General features: G+C 46.8%; 1 long non-coding RNA gene across 2 annotated transcripts; it reads left to right on the top strand.

The window, feature by feature from the left end:
- The first annotated feature begins 4467 nt into the window (after positions 1 to 4467).
- Positions 4468 to 6968, top strand: LOC311433870. Of its 2 annotated transcripts, none has more exons than XR_014691012.1 (2): positions 4468 to 4736; positions 6426 to 6968. It is a non-coding gene; the product is annotated as an uncharacterized lncRNA (long non-coding RNA). The 2 variants fall into 2 exon arrangements; XR_014691013.1 differs by lacking the exon at positions 4468 to 4736 and adding an exon at positions 5932 to 6340.
- Positions 6969 to 8718: the final 1750 nt, after the last annotated feature.

Genomic DNA, 8718 nt, shown 5'->3' on the forward strand with positions numbered 1-8718 from the left:
CTGTAAAAACACACACCTCACGAGCACAGCTCCATGATGGACTTCAGCAACTGGGCTGCTGCAAAACCAGCAGCAAGAGCTGGATTTGGGAAAGGGTGAAAAGTTCTGCCACAGCTTAGCATGACGAGGGGACAGAAGGGCCCTGCAATGGTCACTGCACAGCAAAGAGCACCCACAAGATGTGCTGATGATTTTGACTATCTGCATGAAACTTTTCCAAGCATCAGATGAAGATTTTTCCTTTAATTGCAAGTTTAAAGAAATACTATTATCAGTTTTTTTTTTCCACCATTGCACTGCATTTAGCTACAGTAACTCCCAAGGAATTACAGCAGCGCAAATATTTGCTGGATTTAACTAGTCTTCACATCATTATCGAATTTCTTTGCAGAAGAAGAATGCTTATTAGGATGGCAGATAGTGCCTGAAATTAAGCTTTTACAGGAGCAGTTCAACATCTTACCAAAAAATCAAGGTCTCCTGGACTTGGCTTTGTGTCAGTGATAGAGACATTTCTGTTAGCAAAAGGCTGGCTTGCTAAAACTAGGGAAAGCTTTTTTTTTAAAAAAAAAAATATTATTTTTCCTCCTTTCCCCGTGCAGCAGCTCCTATCTCCAAGTGGGATAAGCAAGCATCACAGAGCAACAGCAGCGGGATCCTTTGCACACATTGACCGCATTTTGCATTTCAGCCCAGCACCTCTTTCCCCTCATAGCCCTCACCTGCAAACAGTTGCACTGAGGGAAAAAGTCACCAGGAGACCTTGAAATTCAAGCTATGAACTGCAGGATTAGGAGGCAATCATTAACAATAGCTGCGTGCCCTGAAAGCCTCTCATTTAATGGAGTGGTAAGAGATTATTTACACCATAATGTTAAGAGCCCTGATATCCCAGTGTCTCACAAGCTTAAGATGTGCCCTGTAATTCCTGTTACCTTGCTGCAGCCGCATGTCAAACCTGCGTGGACTCCGCTTGCATCAAAAATGAATCGCTTCTAGCTGCTGGAAGCCAATTCCTCCTGCCCAGATTTATGTACCTGGGTAATGGGGTGTAATAGGAAGGTGAGTAGGATGCTCACGTCAGCTTAGATGGAAGGATTAGCGCTTTAAAAGAGCAGATTAATCTTTGTGAGACCACCACCCCCTAAAAAACACACAAACAAACAAAAAACTCTTGCCACAAAACCCGCTGTGCCTGGAAGTGACCTGCTGCACCTCAGTGACTTCCCTTCAGATGTACAAACCCAAAGCGTCTTAATTTATGGAAGCAAACCCCATTAAACAGAACAGGCACATGATGCAGTAGATCATCTCCACAGAACCGCAGGCCTTGTGCTTAATTAGGCGCTCAGGACATGAAGCCAGGCTCAGGACACACTTTGGTGCCTCTCAGAAATACGGCAGCAATTTCTGTGCCTGGCATCGCCCAAAAGAGCGGGCAACAGAGCATCGCCGCCCGCTGCCTTCCCTCCCCGATCCCCAGCGCACGGAGTCCTACCTCACTTGACCCCACATACAACAATTTATTTCTTAAGCGTATTAAGAATTTCATTAACTCTGATGGTTGGGGGATTTTTTATTTATTTTTTTTTAAACCCCAGTCTAAAGCCAAGAAGGACTTCAGGAGAAGATAATTACTCATACAGGAAGCTGAGCAGGACAAAGTGGACCGCTCTGATCCTCTTGTCTGATCTCTTGCAATCTCTGCCAAGGTCTGAGCAACATGCAGTAAATAAAGGCTAATTTTGAGCTCCTAACCCTCGCAAGGCAGGGCTTCAACAAGGGGTCACTTCTTTTTCCTGGTGCAGGTATCCCACCGACCCAAGCCAATGCCAGACAAGCAGTCTCCACAGCATTGGGCCACTCCATTGGCTTTGTGCCCGTGCTGTTTTCCCCACTAATTCTGTACATAAAGACCCTTTTCTAGATTTATTCCCACCCCCCTCAACCTTCCACCTTTGTACCACACCTCACCCTGCATGCATCTCAGGGCTGCCCTTTGTTTCTAGTGTTTTCCTCTCAGCCCCTATTTGTGTTCCAGGCTGGGATTTTTATTTTACCTTTTTTTTTTTTTTTTGGCCATTTAATGCGCCCCCAGTCCAACTCTTGCTTGCTGGTGGCATTGTTCCCCTTGCTGGGTAATGACAGCAAGTGAGGAAGCTCCAAAGCCACCAGACAAATAAGTCCCTTGCTCTCATTTCCCAGCTTTGAGCCCAGAAGTACACTGCAGCAAATACGAGCATCAAGTGAACTTCACAGAGATCTGCTTTCTGGGCTAGAGCATGTCCAGTCAGATAAGTTGCAGCCAAAAAAAAAAAAAAAAAAGATATCTAAAACAGGGCAGACATTGCAAGCCAAAGGGCTAAACATCAGCACTTAATGAACAATGGGAAGATTTTAGTGTGCAAGACATGGATGGCTCAGAAGTCCTCATAATACCAGCTCCCCTTTATTAATATAGAGGTATAAGCTTTTTTCTTTTGATTAAAATACCTGTAGATTTTTTCATGCTGAAAACCGAAGTACAGAAAGCCTGCCCTCCTCTTCAGTGAGTTATTTGCTAAGTCATATCAGATGGCCAACCCCAAGCTCGGATAGATTGCTCCAGCCATGACCTTGGAGCACGCTCGCATTAGGAACGGTGGATAACATTGTGATTTTTTGTGCTGGCTCAGCTCAAGACTTCTCTCAAGCAAAGAGTTCAGCACTATGAAATTTGCATCCCAATAAAATAGCCCTACAAGATAAATAAGGCCCATTTGCTTTTGGCTGGAGGCACCGTATTCATTAATCTCAGCACCTCAGGATGAACTGGGTCTGGCTCACCACGGAGGAAAGGTCACTGCTTTGTCAGCTCTGCTCCTCAGCCTCCCCTCATTAAATCTCCATCGAGATGCTGCATACTGCACTTGTTAAGAAGCAAGGATTTTTAGCATTAGCTTAACATTTGCCAGACCAAACAAGCTAAAAGGAACTTGGCAGGATGTCCAGGTCTCAAGAAATGGGACCAATGTAAACCCCAAGAGTAAAATGCTGCCAATTTGTTTCAGTTAGACATTTAGCATGGGCTGAAAATTTTTGTTTGTTTTTCGGCTCAGGGGATACTGGCTGTTATCTTAGGGTTGGGTGAAGAAAGACATAGGCATTTGACCTGGCTGGAGCACATCTGCCTCATTAGATACCTTCTCAGGTGGTTCTAGATCTCCTTCCTCATGAATCCTGGCCTAGAAACTCATCTGCAAAGTGAGACCAGGTAAAGAAAAAGGATCTTAAAAGACAACATTGGGAAAGATAAGCTCTCATAATCAACCAAAGCACACGCACGAGATATCCCAGCAACGGATTGCTGGAAAGTGACTGGCCAGGGAAGGATATCAGCAGGCTGGCAGCCGCCTTCTTTCTGGATGGTTTCCTGTTTTGCAGCCAAATGTTAGCTCATCTCCCTGACCCAGCAGAGAAAAAATATGTACAGCCTCTGCTGCTACATATTTCTGAGAGTTGGAGGTGGAACCACCAGTTTTGTGCCATCCCAAGTGTGCCCTAAGCGAGAGCAGTGCCACTTTGGGGAGTGCAAGGCTTTATAATCAGTTAAAGCCCACGCATCCCCTGCAAGCTGCAAAGTCTCAAGGCTAGATCTAAGGACAGCCTGGGGACTCCAGCAGCAGGGCAAAGACAAAACCACCCCAGGACTTTGGAAACCCTAAGGGGCTGCTGCTGTTCCCCTTCACAGATCCTCTAGCCTCATGGTTTTCATAGAGCTGATTGCATCTACCACTCCACAAAAGGGTTCTGGCCAAAAATACCATTACAGCATCCTCAGGCAGCTTGAGCAGCACTCACCTCAGGCAGTGCTCCCTTTCTATAGGAGGTCAGCTCTGTGAGGAGCAGCTCCAAGTTGGTATGGCAGGAACACATCCCACCTGCCCCTGCGTCTATACAACAAGCACTGAGCACCTCAAAACAGTGCAGGTATACCACGGATATTTTTAGCTCTCTTCGTCATAAGAAATGAGGCTTCAACAAGAGACGCTCCAGAAACAACCATTTCAAGACTGAATAAGAATTATCAGTCAAAACCCCTGCTTCATTACATGCATTTTCCCTCCTCCCCAGAGGAAGCATCACATGCGAGAGGTACGAGTCACTGCCAGCAGTGGAGACAGACAGTAGATGTCTGAGATGATTACATTTCTCTTGTCACCTGATGTTCAGCAGAGACAAAAAAATTCATTTCATGATGAAAATCCTTTGTTAAAGCCTCCCTCTTGCAGAGAGAGCGCTGTAGCCCAATCTGCTCAGCACAGCACATACCTAACAGTGACCACAGGAGACAGCGCTCGATGCGAGCTGCAGTCCGCAGGCAGAGCAGTGCATTCAAGGAGTTGTTCCAATTAGGTCATCCCTGGTTAATTTTTTTTTTTTTAATTTTTTTTTTTTTATAAAATAGATGAAGTTGGCCCTTCAGAAATTCAGCCTTCCCACCATCTCCATTCCATTGCACTGTCGCCAGTGGCATAAAATTACAAGGAAAACCACGACTTAAGGAAGGAGCTGGAGAACAATTTGAGCTGGCTTTACCAGTTACTACTGCTGTACCTGCCTGATCACCCTCCAACCCTCCCAGTCTTTGTTATCTGATCCGCTGTGTTCTGCACCTGCTGCAGATTCTCCCCTTTTCAGGGTAATCTGGCATTCACAAGACAATAACTTCAGAAATTTGCTGCTGCTTCTGGCAGGTAGGAACATGCTTTGCTTTGCAGCTGTTTGCTATGCATCTGCTAAAGCATTCAGAAGCTGTTGGGGGCAGGAGAAGCATAACAAAATGTATTTCCAGTCTTTTTATCATTACTGCAGTGGGCCAAATCCACAGCAGGTGCAAATAAGCATGAGTTTTCTTCACCTTGTTGCACCACCTGCTCTGAGTTTTAGTCACTCAGTTCAGCCAAAAGACTCATAACCATGTTACTTTAGCTTCCCCACGCAAGTTCTCCGCATTCAAACAAACCAACAGATACTTTGCTGAGCAGAGATTTTATCCTGATGTATATTTGAGAGGGCCTTCCAGCTTCCCCACTGCTTTCTGTGGTCAGTCAGAGGGTGACCACCCTTTATTTCCACCCGTGGCAGCTAACCTGTATCAACTCCTTCATTTCCAGGTATATCAGTGCAAAGATGGAGGAGTGCTCCATGCCCATATCTGCATCTTTCTCTCTTCACAACCACCCTCCTCAGATGCTATTAGTGGCCCAAAGCAGTCATAGAGCTGAGCTGGTTTACGAGGGCTCCTGATACACAGAAGAAGGTGCTGAGGGGTGAAAGAGAGCTAGAGCTGGCACTGCACTATTATTTTATGGTGTTAGGTGTAAAGGCAATGTACTGGTGGATGAAGAGAGGCAAGTGCTTACCTCACAAATTACTGTACTCCACAACCTTTCCTTTCCCACATCACACCTCTCCAGGTGGCACAGAAGTAGAGAAAAAATGAGATAATAAAGTGACAATGAAACAGGCAAGCACCTCCTCATCTCTGAGCCTGAGGATGTCTTTGGAAGTTCACCTCCAGGGCTGAGGGTGATGCCCTTGAGGTCCATGCTGCCAGCAGGCTTCATAGTGAGGGCCAGCGAGCTCAAGCTCTTCCACAGCTTTAGCTAGAACAGGCCACCTTGTGCTTTAGCACCCTCCCAGAGACAAGGCCAGAGTTCCTAGCTCTAGGGCTGTATTCAAAAACCACACAAAATTGCAAAGAGTAGATGGAAATGATAAGCAAAGCAACAAGTTTTTCTCTTTTTTTTTTTCTCTTTTTTTTTTTTTTTAATTAAGCAATACAGAACAAACAGACCACATCAGCCCCATACCATATAGGTAGGCTCTTGGGAAAGCATTTATATCCCCTCTCCCCACACTCATCATCAGCATCACCTGGACCAGCCAAATTCCCCACCCAGAGGCAGGTGAGGGCTGTGCTTTGCCCAGCAACAACATGAACCCAGCTGGTATCATTTACACAAGAGATATGACCGGATCTCCACAGAGAAAGTTTTAGTAGTGAAAAACAGCATCTGCAAAATGACTTTTTTATGTTTAAACCAAGGCTGATGGTGCTGGGAGGAAGGTGACTCAGATGCCTCGTACCGTTCCTCCTCAGAGCCCGTGTTTGCGTCATCCTGCGTCAACCATCAAACCTGCTCCGCTTTACTACTGCAGAAACCTGCTTGTCGTGTCCTTGTCTCCTGCCTGATGGCTTCTTGTGTAGGCGGCAGCAGGAAGGCTATCGCACAACATTGCAGGGCCTGTCTGATGGGAGCACTGCATTGGGATGATTTCATTTGTGTTCAAACTGGTATTTATTACAGTGGCAAAATGGGCACTTTATGCCTCTGGTTTAGCCTGAGCGGCTTTTTTTTTTTTTTTTTTTTTTTTTCCAGCTCACATACCAAAATGATTGAAGAAAACAGCTCTGAGGCACTTCTAAAATAAGAAGAGTCTGTCAGCAACTTCACGGTGACTTTACATCCTTAAGGCGACTTTGGGCTCACTTGGGCTTCCTGCGTTTCCCACTGTCCCTCAGAAACATACGGTGAAGGTATAATTGACCCAACAAACACTGAGAAGTCTCAATCCCAGTTGCTGCATCATCCTTCAGGTATATTTTCTCCAAATGAAATTCAAGGAGAAAGGGCTTTAGGAAATGGTTTGCACTCCCTCCTTCCCCAAAGCCCCGATCGGCTTTAATTAAGAACGTACTCAGAACAAGACTTGGAAGAAGCTCTCAAGAGCCACATTTCAGAAGGGCCATAACCGGTCTGATGATAACATACCACTTCCAGTCAGGCCACTGGGACTTAGGAAGATATCTGAAATGTGTTGAGATACAATTCTTGCAGTGGAAGATAAAACACTGTTAGGTGTCTGCTCTCAGAACCAGCTTTGCCTGGATCCATCTGGTCTGCAGAGGGGGTTCTGCCGCACTCTTTACTGTGCTCTGCTCGGGATAAATGCAAACCCAGTGTATTTGAACTCCCATAAGACAAAGTGCAGCTGATGGACACCAAATGCAGTCTTCCCAAAGCAGCTGTTGATGCATCTGCTTCCAGGTAACACTTCAGGCGGGAGACAAGTGTACTCAGTGGGTTTCCACATCCTCTCTCTGCTCCCACACGGCTCCATACCATGGGGTCCATCCATCCCCCCGGAGCAAACTGCTCCAGCACGGGTCCCACACAGATGGCAGCTCCCCCCCAGACCCCCTGCCCCTCCGTGGGCTCCTCTCCACGGGCTGCAGCGTGGAGATCTGCTCCATGTGGGACCCATGGGCTGCAGGGGGACAGCCTGCTCCACCAGGGGCCTCTCCACAGGCTGCAGGGAGCTTCTGTGCCATGCCTGAAGCACCTCCTGTCCTCCTGCTGCACTGATCCTGGGGCTGGAGGACTGCTTCTCACTCCTCCCTCCCAGCTGCTGTTGTACATCAGTTTTTTCCCCTGCTTTCTTAAATCTGCTCTCACAGAGGCACAAACATCAGTTATTGGCTCAGCTGTGGGCAGCAGAGGGCCCCTTTGGAGCTGTCTGAAACTGGCCCTTATCTTACACGGGGCAGGTTCTGGATCCTTCTCACAGAGGCCACCCCTGCAGACCCCACTACCGAAACCTTGCCATGTAAACCCAATACAGGGCCTCGGCAAGCTGATGCCACGTTTGCCATCATGTCACCGCCTGTGGCTCAGAGCTGGCCTAGGCAGAACCATGGGCAAGGCCAGTGAGGCCTCGTTGCACTCCGAGGCCGGATCACACAGTGCTCTATACACAGCAGGAAGCTGCTGCTACCGAGGCCTGGGGAACAGCTTCATACTGACAGATACCCAGGCTTAACCCTGGCTCTGTAATAGGATTAGCACACAGGCACAGAAACCACAATTGTAGTGTCTTTTTTTTTTTTTTTTTTTTTTTTCCTTAGCACACATCAGACAGCTTCAGCCAAAACCAGAGCCACCACCCTCCCACAGCCACTCTGTACCACCTCCTGTGGTGACTAAATACAAAATGTTAACAAAAATAAATTGCTCCTTGCCTCTCTCCAGTCCATCTGCCCCACAAAGGAGAGAGGAAGAGCCCTCTGGCCTCGGAGTAGAAGTCTGGGGGTAGGTTTGGGCCACCAAAAAAAAAAAGCTTTTGTGAGTCTGAAATGGGAGCTCTCGGTCACAAAAAGACTGTACTTCTGTTTCTCTTTTCCCCCATTTGACTCATTTCTAACACCAGTGTGTTCTTGACATTGGCCAGTTCGGAAAGGTAGATAACTGCACTTAGCTGCAGGCAACCAGGGTTCTCCACCAGAAGCCAGCAGCCTTAAGCTGGGTCACCAGCCACTATAAACGGGAGTAGGCCACTGCAGGGATGGCATTAATGGCAGCAAATACATCTTTAAGCCTGTTCTTCTAATTGTCGGTCACAGAGTGACCCTCTTAGGATATTTTAGGGACATTTCTTCCATGTGGACCAACTACAAACTTCTGTTTCCCTGGCTGCAACGCCGGTGCTGTGTGAAACATGGCACAGCAGATGCAGAAGCTTTTAAAGAGGATCTGACAGGCAGGAAGGCAGGACAAACTAAAATAAAACAAACAAAAAACAATTGTTTTCTTTCAGGAAACAAGACTAAAAAAATGTCTATTTTTCTAACATTTCTATTAAACACTACCATACCGATGAGAACAAAGGCCATCC

The sequence above is a fragment of the Aythya ferina genome (assembly GCF_964211825.1).
Source record: "Aythya ferina genome assembly, chromosome: 3".
NCBI lineage: Eukaryota > Metazoa > Chordata > Aves > Anseriformes > Anatidae > Aythya > Aythya ferina.